The 19,883-nt window shown below is 47.7% G+C and overlaps 1 protein-coding gene across 1 annotated transcript in view; it reads left to right on the top strand.

The window, feature by feature from the left end:
• Positions 1–19,883, top strand: part of LDLRAD3 (low density lipoprotein receptor class A domain containing 3) — a 256,545-nt gene that overhangs the window by 223,142 nt on the left and 13,520 nt on the right. The window lies entirely within an intron of this gene.

Raw genomic sequence — 19,883 nt, forward strand, 5'->3', positions numbered from 1 at the left:
GTAGGTGGTATGATAAAAAGAGAGAGAACTAGTTCTAGGTGAACACAAATAAGAATTATCCCAATCAGGAAGGTCATCAAAGGCTTCCCTGACAAAGGGGTGATTGACCTGAGATCGAAGGAAGGGGAGGCATTAATTCATTCCAAAATATAATTAATTCAGAAGATATAGGAAAATACCAAAAAAAAAAAAAAACCACCCATAATTTATCCATCTAGGGATAACCACTATTAACATTTTACTCTATAGCCTTCCACGTCTTTTTTTAATGAATGAATAGAAATATACACCCACGTTATCTCATCCACAGAAATGACATCCTGCTCTTATAAAATATATACTTTTCACTAACGCGCTTTCTTACATCAAGCAACATACCTCGGACATCTTTTTGTGTCAGCCATCAGGACAGAATTCCTAAGAGCTGAGAACCACTCTGGACCTTCCAGCTCAGTTGTGTACCAGCTTACCTCCCCGCCCAACCCCTCCCCTGCCTTCCCATGACCCACCTGACAGCTCTTGTCACACCCTAGTGAACTGGGCTGCCCTCCATCTGCAAGGCTGCATTCCAGCACCCACTTAAAGCCTTCAGACACCCTATAGCATATTCTCCTGATGTGTAAATGGTATCCAGAAGCTTCATGGCTGTATCTGAACACCTAATTTGGGTTTGCAACTAGCATTTATGGGCTTATCTGGAATGGGAGCCTCTGTTTAATATGTGGAGGAAAAAATTATACACATGCACATCATCTTATTTTTAAACCACCTCTCATATTTTGAGAGCCTGAACTCTAAAGAATCATTGTTAAGGAATTTGCTCCTTTAGTCATAAGAGGGTCCCAAACCTTATGAGCCTCTTGGAGGATGAATTGTTTGTGCTGAAGTTGCTGAAGGTTCAGGTCACTAAAAGTCACCCATAAAGGAGATAATTTTATGGACTCAAAAAAAAAAAAAAATCAATGGCCTTGTGCTCTGTCGATTGGTTTTCTACCTCTTTCTCCTCCCCATCTACTCAGTGACAAGTTGGTTCATCCTTTTCCTCTGTGGTACAATTGAAGACATGTCTGGTCTCTAGATGAGGACCCCTGTTAGCGTATGTAATACGCATTCTGTCTCATTCCAGGTGGGGTGACAACAGCCCCTTAGCACATGCTAAGCCTTAGCCTTGGAACTGTAGCCCATCCAGCTTCCTTTGTGTCACAAAGACATGTCTTCTCCCTCTTGACTTGATTTTCACTTATCTTTTCCTTCATACTCCCACAGCTTCACCTTGTATCAGTCCAAAATGTGTAATGTGAGTAACCAGGGTCATTGAACAAAACGATGGAACACTGTCTTACTCTGCTCTGCCTGCCATAACAAAACACCATAGCCTGGGTGACTTAAACAACAGAAATTTACCTCTGATAGTTCTAGAGGCAGGGAAGTCCAAGATCAAAGTGCAGACCCTTTCAGTTCCCGGGGAGAGCTCTCTTCCTGACTTGTAGACGGCCACCTTCTTGCTGTGGCTTCACACGGCAGAGAGGGAGAGAGCAAGCTCTCTGGTGTTCCCTCTTATAAGGACACTTATCCTATGATGAGAGCGCCACCCTCATGACCTTATCTAACCCTCATGATTTCACAAAGACCCCATCTCAAATACCATCACATTGGGGGTTAAGGCTTCAACATATGAATTTGTGGGGGACAGAAATATTCAGTCCATAACAAACGAGTTTCAGGACTCAGGGTTAAGAAAAGCAGGTTACCAGGAGACCATGGCTGGCAGAAGATAAAATCTGAACTGTCAGGATGGTAGGGCATCAGGAGAAGGACAGAGAGGCAACGTGACACAGTGTCAGAGAATGGCACCAGCTCCCAGCTCTGCCATTTACTGGTTGTGTGAACTTGAGAGATGTACTTAGTCTCTTGGAATTTGCCTTTACTTCTCTGTACAAGTGATGCTGGTGATGCTGACTCGTGGGCTTGTGGCAACTAGTCTTTATTCAATCAGTCAGGAAATAACTATGGATTGACTGATTGATTGTCTGTGATATGTCACACGCTGTGTTAGGGGCTGAAATTAAATGAAGCTCATTGCCTACAACCTACAACCTACATCGCCTACAACCAAGTGCAGGACAGGGAGGTACCCAGTCAGTGATTCCTTCCTGGTCCCACACAGAACAGATCACAGAAATAGGGTGAACGGGAGTGACTCAGAGCAGCTGGGGATAGCCGAGCAGAACCGTGACAGAACGAATGGGGAGAAAGAGACGTTTTCTTTCGTTAGCATGAAAGGGAAGTATCCTGGATGTCATGTTGCAGTTGGATCCTGAAAATGGGTACCAGCAGAGACTTTTGAGGGTAGAAGTGGGATGGGGTGATAATGAAAGCCACACGCCGTTCTTCTTTGGAGGCTGGAGATGCAGTTATTGAACGTAAAATGATAAACTCACAGCCAGAAAATAGGCAGACCATTGGCTGGCCTCTCCACCCATCACGAGTCTTGTTCTGCTGCTATATTGTAGAGATGTGACTCTAGGGGCAGTTATGGGACTGGCCTTTCACTAGAGCTTGACAGGTACAACCCTGCATCCAGGTTACCAGTAATTGCTTCACATTTTTAACGCATATGATAAGTCTTAGTAACCAGGTTTGCCATAATTGCTGGTGGTGGTGTTTTTGTCATGTGGTTTTTGGGTTGTGGGTGTTTTTTTTGTATCTTTTAAATTAATTTTCCATTAAGTTTTGAAAGGACAGACTATAAAATTCACTAACTTGCAATTAATTTCAACAGTAATTATGCAGAAATTCTAGGCATGTGAAAGATGGGGAGCATGGAATAATTAGTCGTGGATTTTTTTCACTACTGTAATTACAGTGATGAATATGTATGAGGCCGTTTGGGAAAGGAAGGCACAGGAAGCAATTGTATTTCATTAAACTTTTAGCTGGCTTAGCTTGGGGAGCCTGCATTAGGTTTTAGTCTCCTCAAACTATTAGCAAAGTCTCCCCCAAAAGTAGCCCCCAGACATATAAAGGAGACAGTCACAGGTGCCTTTTTTCTCAACTTTCAATTTTCTAGACTTATGGCTTTCTGGGACCTTTGGCATGGCATACATCCTTGTCCAGGGAGTGGTCTGAAGAATACCTTGGATTCCCATTTTTATGGCAAGTAGGCATAGCCCAACCCTAGTACACAGGCCACCTTGTTTCCGTTCAGCCTGTTGTCTAAGACCCCTCACTGGGCATTTCTTGGGGCATCCTTTTCTCTAGTGCAAGTTACAAGAAGTAGGTTGTAACAAGAATATAAAGATAACCTCATCTCCTGGGTTGAGCCGTTACTGAAGGCTTGTCAATGTGCTGGGCACTTGACATGCATTATTCTCTCCCATCCTCCTGCCGCCAAGGCCTGAGACTTAAGGAACTTGCCCAGGGTCACTTGCCAAGTAAGTGGCAGAGAGAGATTTGAACCCAGCTCTTTCTGAGGCCAAGACCTGTGCTCTCTGCCCCTTACTCACTCTCGTGTTTCTTCAAGTGGGAAAATAGAAGGAAATCCTTGTAGTCCCTACTTTAGGCTGCATGTGGAATTTATTCATCTCCTCTGTTTTTCCAAGGCCACTCTCCTGCTACAGATAGTTCTGGGGGTATCTAAGCCAGTAAGACAAGTCCCCCCTGCCCCCTCGTGAAGAATAACACATCAGAGGTGGTGGTGATGGTGGTACTAGCAGTAGCAGCAACAGATATTTATTGAGCCCTCAGACTATTCACCGGCCTCTGTGCTACGTACCTTATAATGACCGTATCTGATCTTCACAAGCACCCATGAGATGGCTGCTGTTACCCCCATTCTACAGATGAGGAAAACTGAGGCTCCGAAGTTTAAGTAACTTGCCAGGATTGCAATACTAGTCAATGATAGAGCCAGGATTCAAACCTGGGTTTCTCAGCCTTTGGAGTCTATGGTCTGCACTGGACATAAGTGTATCATCTTCTCAACCCCTTGTTAATGTCCGTGGGCAGCCAACCCACCAGGTAGGAAAACATGACCCAGCAAAGGCAGCCTCCAGTTTTGCCCCTGGTGATAAGTGCCAGAGTCTTAATGTTGGAAATCTTGGAAAAATTTCCCCCGGCTGCAAATAAGGTGATATTTGGATGGTTGTAAAGATCTTTCTAGTATCTCCAGAGCAAAGAATTAGAGAAGGGTGGATTGTGTCTAACTGTAATCATGACAGGATCTCGTGTTTATTCAACACAGAGCACTTATTCTGAGGTTCCATTTCCAAATACATATAACCCCAAAGAAGGCCTCTTCACCTTTGCCTCTCTCTGTCAGGCTGTGCCCTCTCAGCCAAGACTTTTGTTTTGATTTTTGAAGCACTCTCTTTGAGGTCAGTGGTTACTGTCTGGAAGAGTATGTGATTTCTGCAGGCAGTTACATCTCACCAGAGGGGCCAGGAGGGCCCCCATGAATGCTGCTTCTACGGCCCTCTTCCAATTCTCATTAAGCTGGACAGCTTTAGTTTAAAAAAAAAAAAAAATCCCATCACAGACGCACATACCAGACTGCCATTAGCAGAACCAGGGAGAACCTTTCACCAAGTGAAGCAATTTCCTCATTCTGTAATTAAAGTAATTTGGGGGCTGAATGTGTTTATGGGCAAACTTGCTGAAGTAAGACAGAAGTGTTTTACAATGTGCATGTCAGAGGAAAATCAGAGGGTCTGGGTAGGACATCCCGGGTACCTCTCCATCATAAATACCACATTACAGGTGAGTCAGGCCTGAGCCAAATCTCTATGCTGTGTCAAGTGCAGCATTAAAAGATGAGGAAACTGAGGCGTGAAGTCAGGCAGTTTTCCAGAGTCAGAGAGCCAGCTGGCCAGTGGCTGAACTGGTCCAGTCCCACTCCTTCTCCTTTTGCTCCCATGTCCCTCGGGGGATGTACAGTGGAGCTGAACTCATGGGGCTAGTGTTCTTCTCCAGTCATTTTTTAGTTTTCTTGTTGTCATTGGAGTTTCTTTGTTAATGGTTTCAGTTTTCCTCTGGTTATACATTTACGAAGTTTTCCCAGAGTATCATTTCACTGCTTAAACTTTCCCGTCTCCTGCCAGGCAGCCCATTTAGGCTGTTATGTCAGCACTTGCTCTGCAGAAGTCTGTGAAGAGCTAAGGGCCACAGGCTCACGCTGCCTGCCCTTGTGCACCCCCAGCTCTAATACACAGCCCCAGCTTCCTCCCCAGGCTCCCAGGTCCTTCCTCCTCTTCATAAATAAGTGACCCGACTTCTCTGGAACTAAGATTTATATTTTCCAAGCTCAGCTGGGGCTCAAGATCAATGTTCTGTTCAATATGGGTTTACCTTACTCTTAATTCTAACAAATCCTATGAATTTAGAATAAGGTAACAAAAGTCTGGTCCCTTCTTGGTCTCCAGGAGCATGGAGAGTGCTAAGATTCCTGCCATCAGCTGGGCTCACCCACAGGTGACTGTCATCAGTGTGAAAAGCCAAGGGAAGCTCAAAGCTCGTCTCTACATAGAGTATGAAACCCCAGTGCCCTTTTCCTTCAGCGCCTCTGTTTCCTCCTCTCTGCTTCTTGAAATGTGGCTTTCAAGGAGTAGGGCAGTCAGAGGCTTCACAGGGCCAGCCCCATCACTGTTTTGACCCCCAATCGTGTCCACATTGAAAGGCTGTTTATACAGCATCTTTTAACCACAAAGAGAGCCCATGATGGTGGAAATGCCACAAATGACAGTATCTTTAGCTTAAGACTCAGGGTCGAAGGGTCTTCTAAACCAAAGGACGCAGGAAGGTCTGCAACATCTTCTCGTATTCCCTCAGTCTTCAGAGAGCAAAAAAGGGTTAAGAACTTGTTTACCTGCCATCAGACAAGATGCTTCAGAATAGCGTTAGCTTAAGTATGTACTGTTGAAACCACAAGAGGAGTTTGTAATCATGACTGATTATGAGGCTTCCTCCTCTAAAACCAATAAAAAATACAATTAGCCAAGTCTTCCTTTATCTCCCTCATTTGTGTGCTCAATTAGTACAGTTGGACATAGATGCTGTTGCAAGAGGAGCTTCGCTGGGGACGATAGGGTGGCCAGCAAACCCTCAGAAATAAGGAGGAGAATTTTTTTAAAATAAATTTATTTATATATTTATTTATTTATTTATGGCTACACTGGGTCTTCACTGCTGTGCACGGGCTTTTTGTAGTTGCAGTGAATGGGGGCTACTCTTCATTGCGGTATGCGGGCTTCTCATTGCGGTGGCTTCTCTTGTTGCGGAGCACGGAACCTAGCGCGCGCTGGCTTCAGTAGTTGTGGCACGTGGGCTCAGTAGCTGTGGCTCGCGGGCTCTAGAGAGCAGGCTCAGTAGTTGTGGCGCACCGGCTTAGTTGCTCCGCGGCATGTGGTATCTTCCCGGACCAGGGCTCGATCCCGTGTTCGAGCCCTGCATTGGCAGGCGGATTCTCAACCACTTCGCCACCAGGGAAGCCCTAGGAGTAAAATATTAATTGACGTGAATTTTGTCGATGCTCCTGCCTGGAGATTTCTGCTCCCTGAGTCTTCGGTAAAGGTTCAAGGTTGGCATTAACACCAGTATCCCCTTGTTGCTCTAGGTGGAAACATCCCAGAAGGAGCACTTGATATATAAAAACAGCAGAATTAAGCTAGAGGCCCTTAACTTTTGGTCTGGAGTTATTTTTTATTTCCTCTAAACTTGGAGATTCTGAGATTGGAGAGGAAGATCATGGGGAGTCCAGAAAATTCGATCCTTGTTAGAGAAGGGAACATTCATTCATGAAATATTGAGTGGTGACAATAATGCTCATAATAGCTAATACTGTCTATGGTAAGTGCTGTGACTGCCAGTAGAGCCTAAACCCCTAATTTAAGGCTTATTACTATTTACTGGTTCCACAGATATTATAGAGAACCTACTATATGTGTGTAAAGCTGAATTTAGTGCTTACAAGAGAGAGGGATAGGTTATAAACATGACTGAGACAGGAATCTAGCCCTCAAGAAATTTAGGGTTGTCTGTACGGGAAAGTAGCTATATCAGTAAGTCTGCAACAAGGGAGGGAAGGAGGAGTGTCATGACATGGATCAGGTGAATTGCAGGGGGAGGCTGAGGCAGAGAAAAGTTATTTCTAGTTGGAGAGCCTGGGGGAGAAGTCAGGGAGAAAGTGGCTCAGTGGCCATTTGAGTCTTGAAGGCCAGCCAGGATGTGGACAGGAGGTCATGTTGGAAAGGACATAGCAGGCCAAGAGAGCTGCAGTCCTAGGAAGGAAGGACTGCTAAAAACATCTACCTGTAGAGTCTTGTAACTAGAAAGACTGCTTTCCACTCTAAGCTCTTCTAAAGCATGATTTGATTTTGCCCTTTGTACACAAGTACCTCTGGCTCAGGGTGTCTCCTGAGGTTGTAGTTATGCTGTTGGCTGGACTGTGGTCTCATCTGAAGGCTCGTCCAGGGGAAGCTCGGACTCATGTAGTTGTCAGCAGGGTTCGGTTCCCTGTGGGCTGCTGGAATGAGGGCCTCAGCTCCCCACTGGTGGGCTGTTGGCTGGAGGCCTCCTTCAGTTCTGTCCCATGTGTTCTTCTCCATAGGGCGGCTCCCATCATGGCCCTCAGAGCAGGTCAGCGAGGCAGCGAGAGAGAGAGAGAGAGAGAGAGGAAGAGAGAGAGAGAGCATCTAAGACAGAACAAAGCCACAGTCTTTTTACAGTCTAATATTGGAAGTGACAGTTCATCATTTCTGCCATATTCTATTCATTAGAAGTAAGAAAATATGTCTAACCCCAATTCACAGGAAAGGGATCACACAAAAGCAAGGACCCTAGGAGGCGAGAATCAGAGGGCCCATCTTAAAGGTGGCCCACCACCCTGGGTGAGGGGGAAGGAGCAACAGGACCCAAGGTCAGAGAGAATGTGGGGGGCTGCTCAGGGAGGGCGTCGTAAGTCTTCGTAAAGATTTTAGGTTTTATTTTAACAATTACTGAAGTGTGAAATGACCCACCTATAAGGATTTTTCATTGTAAAAGGTTATAATGTGAAAAGATTGGAAATAGATCCAAATGCTCACCAAATGATTTTTGGTTAAACAAATGATGGCACATCTCTACAAATAGCACATTACAAACAGCAGCTATTCATTACAAAAAGTCAGAGTTGATTCCAGGCCTGGGGCTGGGAGATACAAGATGAGCCTGAAGCATCCCCTACCAGAAAGTAAACAAGTAGTCAAACAAACAAACAAACAGAATCATAGGGGTATTTTGAAAGGTTCCAGGAGCCAACCCAAAGAGCTCCCTGTGGCCAAAGTTGAAACGACTTGAACAACAAATTAAATAATAATAGGACTGGAGTCTAGCTCAGAGAGTGAAATAAATATTCATGAGTCCATCCGATGTAAATAAATAACCAACTAAATAAATAAATGGGAGGAAGGGGCAAAGCTTCCTTACAGAAAAATTCCAGTTAATGAATATAGAAGGAAGGAGAGAAAGAGAACATCACCATTAGGACAACACAGTAATAATTGCTGCAGGCAAAATCCAGGATGAATGCTAAAATTAGGGGGTGAAAGTTTGAGCAGAAACAGGGTATTTGCATAGTTTCAAAGGATCTCCTCCAAGATATTAATTAACTATAAAAGGAAAAAGTAACTTTACAGCGTAGAATCTTGGCAGATACCACCTTAAACTAATCAAATGATCATGGTTAACATCCTCAATAAATACACAGCAGGCATCCCCTGTCCAGACACACCGAGAAGGGCCCATTACCTCTGTGATGTTCTTCTTAATAATGTGTATAATTACTAGCCCTCTTCAAAAGTGTCAAGGTCATGAAAGATAAGGAAAGACTGAGAAACTGTCACAGGTTCACAGAGTCCAATGTAGCATGGGATTCTGGATTGGATGCTAGGACAGAAAAAGAACATTAGTGAGGAAATCTGGCAAAATCTGAATAAATGCTATCATTTAGTTAATATAATTGTTCCAAGGTTAATTCTTAGTTGTGACAGTCATTCCATGGTTAGTTAAGGTGTTAACATTAGGAAAAGCTGTCTGTGGGGTATGTGGGCACTCTACTATCTTAGGTACTCTCCTATAAATCTAAACTGATCTCAAAATAAAAAGAATTTTAGGGTTTCCCTGGTGGTGCAGTGGTTAAGAATCCACCTGCCAATGCAGGGGACACGGGTTCGAGCCTTGGTCCGGGAAGATCCCACGTGCCACGGAGCAACTAAGCCCGTGTGCCACAACTACTGAGCCTGCGTTCTAGAGCCCGTGAGCCACAACTACTGAGCCCACGTGCCACAGCTACTGAAGTCCGCGCGCCTAGAGCCCGTAGTCGGCAACAAGAGAAGCCACCGCAATGAGAAGCCCGTGCACCAAAATGAAGAGTAGCCCCCGCTCGCTGCAACTAGAAAAAGCCCGTTCGCAGCAACGAAGACCCAACGCAGCCAAAAATAAATTTAAAAAAATAAAATAAAGTTTAAAAAAGCATATAGTCAGTGCTGTATAGGTAGTTATTAAATGGGCAAAATGTTACTTGTTTTTTTTAAAAAATTATGTAGTTCATTAAGTGAAAAAAAAATTAATTACCATAGTGTTCAAAATAGTAGATATTTGCTAATATATGTCTGGAATATTTCTGGAAGCCTACACGCACGTGCGTGCACACACACACACTCACTGGTACCAGTGGTTGCATCTGGGGAGGGGAATGTGGTGTCTAGGAGACAGATGGGGAAACTAACTTTTCTCTACAAATCCTTTTTTATCTGTTGAGTTTGGAAGCATGCATATATTGCCTATTCAAAAAATAAATGTTAAAAACCTAAGCAGCCGCGGTAGCCCTGAAGTTCCCAGGGGTCCTTGTCCATTGCCCGATAACTCCCAGCCATAGCTGTGCCCAGAATCCTCTGGCACCCAGGCTGGCCCCCAGCAGATGTTCAGTAAATGGTTAATGAATAAGCGGGTGTCTTCCACTGTCGGCACATCATAGGATTCATCTTTGTGTCACATCTGTCCTTCTGGGTCTTCTTATTCCTCTTCCTAAGGAGGCCGGCTTGGGCCCTCTATCAGTGACAGAAGCTTTGATTTCTCCTCTTGCTTGTTTTAACACATCCCCATTAATATTTAAAAATGCTTGCCTGAGCTCTCCAGCCTGTCTTTGGTGTCTGGAGAGCGTTTGACAGGGATACACGGATTGTAAAATGGCCCTGGGGATACATGGTGATTATTTCCTCTTTAAAGAATCTGGCAGGTCATGGACTCCTCCACTGCCCCAGACCCTGTAAGTTATTCATCTATTATGGAAGAGCCAGGTTCAGAGACCCACTGCCTGGGAGGCCCTCAGGTGTTGGAATGGAGCTTCCAGCACCTCGTCTTGGAGAACATTAAAACCTCCAGCCAACCTTCATCTCAGGAAGCATAGATACGTACCATCCAAGCACCTCTCAGAAGACAGGATTGCAGAGTCAGGCAATATTACCTAACCAGCCAGGGAGGTGGTGGTGGCAGAGAGCAGACAGATTTTTAACCATTCAAGGTTTTTCATATCCAAGATTGAGGCCAAATTTGCCATGTCCTGTAGGAACACTTTAGTCACTTACTTCCATAGACAACAGAAAGTCAGAGCTGGTGAAGGCCGGGCTGGGAAGGGCTGTGCTTGATTTCTTCCTTGACTTCTTGGTTTCACCATTTACTCTCTGTAGTGGATACAGGCACCTTACCGTGATTGCCACATTTGGGGTATTAGAGTAACTTCCCAAAGGGACTGCACTCTGGATAACAGCAACCGGTATCCCTCTTAGCTCGTTGCTTATTACAATGTTGATCTGCCCAAGGATTTAAAATTAGACTTGTGTTGCCAGTCAATATTTTAGGCTTTGTGGGCCCTAGAGTTGCTTGTCAGAACTATGCAACTCAGCCTTGCGGCACAAAAGCAGAAGCAGACAGTACATAAATGAAAACAGCTGTGTTCCAGTAAAACATTATTTATAAAAACAGGCAGTGGGCCAGACTTCACTGACCTCTGAGCTAAAGCCTGGGGTGCCAGAAGGTAAGTGGCTCAAGATCAGGTTGTGGAAGAGTTGAGGGCCAGATTAGAGAGGCCTCTCCGGGCCATTGTTAGGAGGTTGGATTTTGAGTACAATGAGCAGCCATCTTATTTACTTCCTAAAAAGAACTTTCTAGATGCTGTGCAGAAAATCGATTGGAGAGGAGCAAGGGTGGAAATTGGGAGGCCAGCTAGGAAGTTCTTGTGCTAATCCATTCCACAATGTGGAAGCCGAATTAGCAAAACCTGCCTTTGGATATGAGTCGGCCATGAATGGAAAAGGGCTGGACATGAATGGAAAAGAAAAGGCAAAGACAGAGCTGATGCTGGGACTTCCAGCTCTAGGGTGGCTCGGGATGCCATTGTGGGGTCGTAATTGATATTTGATGGTATTTGTTTTCTCAGCCCCGTGCTAATGAGATTTTATTTGCAGCAACTGTGGCATGCCTCAGATAGAATTCTCCTCTCCCCAGTTTTTAGGGTTAGCTTTTCCCTGCAGTGCTATCTGTTTATGGTTCTATGGCACTCACAAACTGATCAAAGCACCCCACTTGAGTTAGCAGTATTCCGCTCTGGCCGCTGACACTACAGGCTCAATAAACCATTGTATTGTAACTCTCCAAGCCTTATCACCAGACCAGAAACCAACTGACCATCGAGTTCAAAGAATGTCTGCTAAGCATTTAATTTTGCAGCTTCCACCAACCACTCCAGGTACATGGATACAGTAAGCCATAGAAACAGTAATTCTGTACAGCCCTCCTTATTCAGCAAATTCCAGGAGACACGTATATCCATTTCAAGCACGTTGCCTGCAGGAGCCGCCAGGATGTCATATGCAGGAGCCTGAGTTGGCTGAAGCCACTCTGTACACAAGAGAGAGGGGCCCCTTTGATGGTTAGAATGATTAGAACATTGATCCCCATGTCGCACGCCTCTCCCCTGCCAGCTCCCATTGGCTTTTGCTTTTCGTGGTCTGCAGTAGAAGACGTAGCATAGAACTACAGTACCCCCCTCACTGCATGCACTCTTCTGTTGATGTTTGTGAAGCCATCACACAACTGAGCAGAGTTCTAACAATGCCACAGAGGCCCCAGCTCCCAATTACCCTTATCACTGAGTTTTGGTAGCAATCTGAATTTCTATTTTTTTTTTAAAAAGCCTTTTTCCACCTTAAATAGCCAGTTAAGTTCCTTACCCTCCAGCCAATTGTGTGATACTGCCCTGGGCCAGTTTCTTAGCAAAGAGGCCATTCATCACCACCTCACTCGCTGGCTGATCATTGGTGCCGTTCCTCATCAGAGCCAGAGAACCAGCTCTGAGCGTGCACAGCAGCTCTTGGCAGGCTTCTGAGAGCTCTGGATCACGGGGGGCTTTCCTCCCTACCAACCCGCCCTCCTCGCGGCGAGCAGCTTGTAAATTAGGGGCTACTGGTAACAGTTGGCTGGCTCAATAGCGTTTCGTGAAAATGCAGGGCCTTTTAGGGACACTTCCTGTCCCCTTTGCGCAAGGGTGGGCAAATGTGAGAGGTGGGGAGGACAAGAGCCCCTGGGGCCTCTTGGAATAAGAACCACTAGAATTCCCAGGGAGATATCCACTCATTCTATCTCCAGTCTTAGAACTTTCTCTTTTTTTCCTCTCTCCCGTTTTGAATGTAATCTTAATGCGCTCGTCTCTTGGCTCTCAATGGTCTTAGAGCCCTAGTTCCCTCCTGGCAGATGGATCCCCTCTCTAATTTTCCTCTGGCTCCAGGCCAGGATGCCTCCTGCTGTGGTCCGTCTGCCGCTGGGCCGGCTGGCAGCGAGGATTTTCCCATCACCCTCCTTTCGGTTAATTTTAGAAACTTGCGTTGCCATGGCAATGGTTCAGTGGGCTTTTTGTGGTTCTCTTTTGATTCAGTCATTTGCCAGTCTGCCCTTTAAATTAAACTTTTTCAATCCGCATCTAAATTGGGACAGGAGATGTGCTTGGAATGGAGATCCACAAAGGCACAACAGCCCTATGGGATGTTTTGTAAGAAACAAGGAAAAGTACAGGTGGATATAGGGATGCCCTTGGCTTACGATGGCCAAGACAGTTCCTGGACGCTTCCCTGTTTGAGAGGACGTGGCTCCAGGCTGGTAGAGGTGATCCTGGGGGAACCTGGAGAGAAGAGGGGCCCCAGGGCCTCTCCCACCTGAGCATCCCCAGGGTCAGGTCTCTGCTGTTTTGGTTCTGGCATCCCCAGCCATAAGCACAAGGTCCAACCACCTATCTGGGCTCTGAGTGATAAATGAACATGCCCCCAGCCAGACATCCCTCCTTAACTCTCAGCACAACACTTGGAAGACCTCAGCCTCCATTACCCTAAAATCCTGGCTATTCTGCCTACTTCTCTCTGGGCATCATTTCCTCTTTTCCTCCAGTCAGCTCAGGCGTGAAGGGGTTAGAGTCTTTGCACAGACAAGAGGAAGTCAGAGCATCCAGCTCACAATTGGTTCACTTGGCTTAGATTTAAAACAGCGGTTTTTAATGTTCTTATCAACTCTGTGGTGGGGCAGGTTTTTAATCCTGACATTACAGATGAGGCTTAGAAAGGTGCAGGAAGGACTTCCCTGGTGATGCAGTGGTTACTAATCCGCCTGCCAGTGGGGGGGACATGGGTTCGAGCCCTGGTCTGGGCAACTAAGCCCGCAAGCCACAACTACTAAAGCCCGCGCGCCTAGAGCCCGTGCTCCACAACAAGAGAAGCGACCTCAGTGAGAAGCCTGCGCACCACAACGAAGAGTAGCCCCCGGTCGCTGCAACTAGAGATAGCCTGCACGCAGCAACGAAGACCCAATGCAGCCAAAAATAAAATAAATAATAAAAATTAAAAAAAAAGAAAGAAAGACCTGGTTCAGATAAACCTTTAAAAAAAAAAAAAAAAGAAAGGTGCAGGAAATTGGCTAGCGTCATTCATGGGGGTCTGTGGCTGAACCAGAACTCTGAGCCTGTCCATCAAACTTCCAAATGTCGGCTGACCATCACACACGCCACCTGTTGTTCGCTGGATGGACCCGTCCTCATTCATACCTACACCTCACTTCCCTCCGAGAACAGTCAGGTACCTGAGGACCTTAGCAGCCTCGCCGCTCCAAGGCAGGGACTTCACCTGCGTCAGCTCTAAGCTCCACAGAGACGCTGCATGCTGGATGTTTATCGCCCTTACTTTACAAGTGAGGAGGATGAGCAATAGACAGGCCCAGGGCAGCAGGGGGACTCAAGCAGAGGTGGGATTTGGGCCAGACCTGGGGACATGGGTTGGATGGTCAGTGAGAAACTGAATATACAGACGGGCAGCGGCCAGACCATGTGTAAAAGCAGAACTCTCACCCCAACCTCCAACAGCCAGCCCAGGAAGCCAAACAATAACCCTCGTAACAATGGACCCCAAACATCCAAGACTTGATTAGTAACTGACAGCTTCCCCAATTTTTGTCCCCATTTCCAGCTTAGGACCAACCAGAGAAAGCGAAATGTGCTCCCCGCCCCCTCCCCGGCCGTTCACATCCGATGCCCCGCTCCTGGTCCGCCCGCCGCCGGCTTCCCTGGGCCGGTAGCCTCTGGTCAGAGCACACCCGAATCCTTCCCTTTTGTCCACTGTATGCTCTCCCACTCCTCTGCCTTCCTCGGAGTCTCTGCCAGAATGCAGGCGATGGTGGCTCACTCCCTTGCTACAGTGAGCTCTGCATAGATAGCCGTGGCTTTCTCGTTTGGTTGCTTTGGTCCATTTCCAGGTCAGGGTCAGGGGGGCGTTCCCCTGCGTGGGGCGTGAGCATGGCCATGAGGCGCTGCCCAGCACGGGGCCAGAGGGCAGCGGGTGGTCCCTCTGCCGCCTCCGCCCCCTCGCCTCCTGCGTGTTGTCAAGCGTGGTATAAAGAAGCATGTCACTGGGGTCCAGCAGAGGGGACAGCTTGTGAGGAGAGCACAGGAAGGAACCCTTTCATCCCAACAGAGGGGACAGTGGAAGGCTTCACGAGAGTAGTGGCGTTTGAGTGCGGGCTGGGAGTCTGGTAGGGTTTGCAGGCTGAGACAGGGAAGGAGGGGGAGGATCGCTGCCGAGGAGCAGGGCCCCCCCACCCCCGCACTGGATGTTCTCACCAGCCAGTCTCCACACTCCTCCCCGCCTGCACCGCTGACCCTCTGGGCTGCACCGACCGAACCTCCTTTCCCTCTGGCTCTGGGTGGGTTTGGCCAGGAGGAAGCATCAGCAAGAGGTTGGAGGATAGAAAACAAAAGGTCAGCGTATCTGTTGCCCCAGCTCCCTGTCTGCAGGCCACAGATCGGCGAAGGGCGCATTCCTCCCCCTAAGGCCTCAGCTCCCATCGGATCCCACCCGATTCCAGAAGCCACACCCTCACCCTCTCAGGCCCGAGGCTGGGAACAGCTTCCCACTGTCCCTTCATTAAACTCTTTCTGTCCCCCGTCTTAAACCAGGAGGCGTTGGGACCCAGCTTTCACAGGCAGTAGGCGCTGGGCGGGAAATTGCGGGTGTGTCTGCAGAACCATGAGAAGCTTATCTAGGCTGGCGTGGCCGGCAAGTGGGAGAGTGGGGAGAGGGAAGCAGGAAGAACAGCGCAGGACGAGGGAGGAGCCGCGTGGGGCAGAGCTCCAAGGATCCTCATGAGGAGTTGGGACCTTACCCTTGGCAAGTAGAAAGTTCAGGAAGGGCTGTGAGCAGGGGCAGGGTCGGGTCAGGGCACCTCTCAGCCGCTTTGGGAGCGGAGGCTCCACGCTCCCACCCCTGTGACGTGGTGGGTCTCGAGATGATTCTGGAAAAAGGTTATATTGCCCCCATTTAATTTGTGAGAAGGAAGATTCTAGAAGGATGGGACTGTGTTTTTTTTGTTGTTGTTGTTGTTTTTTACAACAAACGTGGGTCTTCTCTGCAATCCCAAGCTCAGCCAGCTGCCCATCCAATAACAATGTGACTGTTTCAGCCCTGGGGGAGGTTGCACGTTGCACGGAGCAGATTGCCTCAGCAGACTTGTTGAGTGGCACCTGTCCTCGCACCTTGTATAGCTCTCGGTGTGACTGTACGAACCTGGGCTCGCGTCTCAGCTCTCACTTCCTGGCTGTGTGACGTGGGGTGAGTGACCTTGCTTCTCACCTGTGGAGTTAACTGAGATCATAACCGTGAAGCGCTTGGTGCATAGGGCACTTAGTCTCACGTGAAAGATGCAACTGCTTCTGGCGGTCTGCAATGCACTGAGACCGAGACTTACAGAGCCACAGAGCTCTGTAGGCTCTGCCCACTTCCTCCAACACGTCCTTCCAGAGCACCACATTGGGTTTGGGGGATACAGCGATGAGTGAGTGGAATCCGGGGGTGCCCACACAGACTTACATTCCAGTAGGAAAGAGATGATTTGGTACAAATACACTGAACAATGACAGGTGGTCACCAGTGCTGTGAAGACAGATAAAGCAGGGTAGGGGGTGGGGAGGGATGGCAGTGGCCCAGGAAGCGGCCCCATGACACTGACCTAGGAGCAGAGACTTGAGTGAGATAGGGTGTGAGTGATGCAGATGCCTGGGCAGAGGACACAGCAAGGGCAAAGGCCCTGGGGCAGGCACGTGCTTGATATGTCCTGAAACCACAGCAGGAAGGCCGGTGGGTCTTCAGCAGAAGGAGCCAGAGAGGGGCAGGAGTGAAGGTCGGGGTGGTATCAGAGGCAAGATTATTTAGGACCGGGGAGGATATGGTGAGGACTTTGCGGGAAGACACTGGAGGGTTTTGAGCAGAGGAGTGACATGAGCGAATGAATTTAAGGTTTTAGAAAGAGCACCCTGCAGCTAAGGGCAGGGAGACTGGAGAGCAAGAGTGGGGGCAGGGCAGAGGTGACATGGCTGGGACGAGGGCGGCAGCGGTGGAGGGTGCCAGACGTGGGCATTAGGACTGGGGCTGGTGGTCAGAGTCCTGCTTGGGATCAGATGTATCCTGAGCTCCCCCTTGAGGACTCTGTCCTGTCAGCGCTGGGACCGAAACACTTTACCAGACAGATGGAGCACCGAGGAACTGATTATGCAGGGGCCACAGTGAACTCGAGGATCCGGAGAACAGACCCAGGGCAGCCTTGGGCTCTTTGCGCATTTGAACAGGATCAGCTCCTGCCTACTGGGTTTTGTCAGGTGTCAGGATGGCAGGGTGTCGGACCACCCTCCCAATGGATGGAGTCTCTCATTTCACACGCAGGAACTGCTGCACAGTCCGAGGCTCCTGGTGCGTGGCCGACTTCAGTCAGTGATGGGGATGCTGGCCCACAACTGGGGGTGGCCTGGGAGGCAGGTGCCTGTGCTGCACAGAGGAGGAGGGGCGCTAGGCAGTTGCTCCTCACCTCCTGCCTCTTCAGTTCGCAGCGACAGCGGCAGCGCTTCCTCCAACAGCTTACCCAAAGGCCAGGGATGCCCCCACGATCCATGGAAAGACAACTTCCGGAATGTGACGTATGTTCTGTCCATCTCAGCCAAGCACCAGGGTTGGTGAAATAGCCACATCATCTCAGGAAGCATCACAGTACGCATTTACCTGGTAAAGGCTCTGAAAAGTCCCATAGTGATAGCCATTAATAATATCTAGGCTTTGTTGAGTATTTACTATGTGCCAAAGTTCTAAACTCTTTTTTTTAATGTATTTTCTCTTTTTATCCGTAAAACAACCCTGTGGGGTGAATTCTACTATTATCCCGTTTCACGGATGAGGATTTTGAGGCACAGGAGGTAGAGTAACTTGTCCTAGGTCACACAGCCAGTAAGTGGCAAAGCCAAGGATTGAATCTAGACAGTTTGGTTCCAGAGCCTGCACTCTGAACAGCTACAAAGAAAGTGGTTTAATTCGTCTAATCCACTTTTTCTCATACCTCTTTGACGGAGGTACACTTTGTCACGAAATACCTCTTACATCTCACAGAAGACATTTCAAAATATATTGATCAGAGTCATTGGAGTTATTGGAGCAATGACTCCATTGCTTATCATTGCTCATTGCTTCGATAAGCAATGACTTATCGCTTATCCAAGAGCAATAAGGTGGGTGACAACTGGACAGGACAAGCGGGAAAGGGGAGGGGAGGGCATATAGAACTACCTGGGACAGGGTGGTGACTTCTGGCATCAGACTCCTGGGCACAAATACTAGTTGTACCACTTGTTTGCTTTGTGACCTTCAGGAAGTTACTTAACCTCTCTGGGCTTCAGTTTCCCCATCTGTAAAAAAGGGTTGTCGTAAGGTTGAAGTGAGATCATGCGTACAGGATGAATATTAGCAGTAGGGGGCCCGGTTCTCATGCCTCAGCTTCAAGGTTGCCCTCATCTTCTTATTCAATGTTTGACTCTTTCTGTAAATGGAGAGATTGTGAATTACTGTGTTTCAAAGTCAGTTTACAGATATCAGAAAATATGTGTGGAATACCTACTGTATTTACAAGGCTGCATTTGGCCCTGAGTAGGGCTCCAAGAAGGGGAGAGCCCGGCCTTTGCCCACCAGGAACTCCTCTTCATGGTGGGAGACAGGGGTGAACATGAAAGAAAGTCATACTTGAAGAGCAGGGATCCTGGAACGAGACTGGCTGGGTTTCTCCCTGTTCCCTCTCTAATTAGCTCTAACAAAGCTGTTGATCATAACCCAGGTGCACGGAGGACTTGGGCAAGTGACTTACCCTCCCTGCTCCCCCATTTCCTCCTCTGTAAAATAATGGTCTACTTCACAGGATGGTGTCTTTGGTTCCCAGGGCTGCCAAAACAAATTGCTGCTAGCTCAGTGGCTTAAAACAACAGAAATTTATTTTCTCACAATTCTGGAGACCAGAAGTCCAAAATGCAGGTACTGGCAGGGTTGGTTCTTTGTGGAGGCTCTGAGGGAGAATCACGTCTCTCTCCTCGCTTCTGCTGGCTGCCTGCAATTCTTGGTGTTCCTTGGCTTGGGGGCTGCAAGATTCCAATCTCTGCTTCCATCTCCTTATGGCCTTTTCCCTTGTCTGTTTCTGGGTCTTCTCCTTTTCTGTCCCTCATAAGGACACTCTGAGAGTCCACCCTAATTCATCTCAAGATCTTTACCTTAATTATATCTTCAGAGATCCTTATTCCAAATAAGGTCACATTCTGAGGTTCCTAGTAGACATATCTTTTGGGGGGACACCATTCAACTCACTGCAGATGGTTTAAGGATTACAAAATCAGAGGTCATATGTGTAAACACATAAGATATTGCTGATAGGATGAGAGCTGCAATGATAATCATTATGATGATATCATGATGATTATTACTCTGTTTTTGAGTTCACAGCAAACATGGATGGTGGTTGTTAGTATTATTTGTATTATTATTTCTTTCAAATCAGGAGTGGGCAACAGGTCACAAAGCAAATAGCAATGCAACACTCCAACTCTGGACTTCTCTCCCCACATCCTCCGGGGGTTGGTACTGGGAAGCCAAGGTGGGGAAGGCTGCAGAGTCTGAATGCGTGGCTGGGGAGGGTGATGTGAGCCATTCAGGGTCCTGGATCTGAAGAATTTTATAAGAATGACACAGCGACAGAGCTGGGTCGTGTTCAATCTGATGAGAGTATTGCAGAAGGATTAGAGGACAAAGAGACTAAAGATAGTAAGACCACAACGACGTTTCTCTTCCTGGCCTGGGCCTGATGGAGACCAGAAGCAGAGGCTAGAGAAGCGCTGCACAGCAGCAGTTGACCACGCCTGGTGGCTCAGTGTGGACAGAGGAAAGGAGAGCGTTCAAGACAGCCCCGGAGACTAGATGGCCAGGGAAACGCAGTCCATCCTAAGAAATCGTTGCACC

This window comes from Balaenoptera ricei, chromosome 8 (genome assembly GCF_028023285.1).
Source record: "Balaenoptera ricei isolate mBalRic1 chromosome 8, mBalRic1.hap2, whole genome shotgun sequence".
Taxonomy (NCBI): Eukaryota; Metazoa; Chordata; class Mammalia; order Artiodactyla; family Balaenopteridae; genus Balaenoptera; species Balaenoptera ricei.